The sequence below is a fragment of the Nematolebias whitei genome, chromosome 6 (assembly GCF_014905685.2).
Source record: "Nematolebias whitei isolate Nwh7 chromosome 6, NemWhi1, whole genome shotgun sequence".
NCBI lineage: Eukaryota > Metazoa > Chordata > Actinopteri > Cyprinodontiformes > Rivulidae > Nematolebias > Nematolebias whitei.
The window spans coordinates 49,527,845-49,528,462 of record NC_056503.1 but is presented as its reverse complement, the minus strand read 5'-3'; positions in this window follow the sequence as shown (position 1 = coordinate 49,528,462).

The window sequence follows — 618 nt, the reverse complement described above, 5'->3', positions numbered from 1 at the left end:
TTTCAGTAACCGTGGCCCCTGAGGCTTTCAGTAACCGTGGCCCCTGATAACTTGATGGCTGAACAGCCTCGACAGCACTCTTCAAGGAGCCTCCAGATGGTCTCTGAGCTCTTGGCTGGTTCCCAGTTTCCCAGCTGTAGTCACTAACAGTCCTGTTGCTTCAGACACAATCATATGATTGGTGTGGTTTCTCTGACGGTTGTCAAAGATGTTGCAGCGTCTCCACCTCGTCCTACATGGACTCCTCTGACAGAGAACCTGTCCGGGTCCAAAAGCCTGATCGAGGATAATAAATAAAAACCTAATTCAGGTTCAAAGGACCGAGGCGTGCAGTTTTACAAGCTGTGCACAACGACCATAATCTTCTAAGACTGCCAAACAAACGGTGCTGCCATGCACGACTCACTGGCCTCAGACGATCAGGATTCTGAGGAACCTGAACCCAACAGTCGTGGTTCAGTGAGGTCGTTCTCAGTGTTTCTGTGTGGATGGAGACGTTTCTAGAAACAGCACTGTCACCACAAACAGATTGTTTTATAAACTCTGTTTTCCATTTGGACCGGGTCTCTAATGGTTCTGTTTGATGTGACCTGCCTGAATGAATTCTTTCAAACGTTA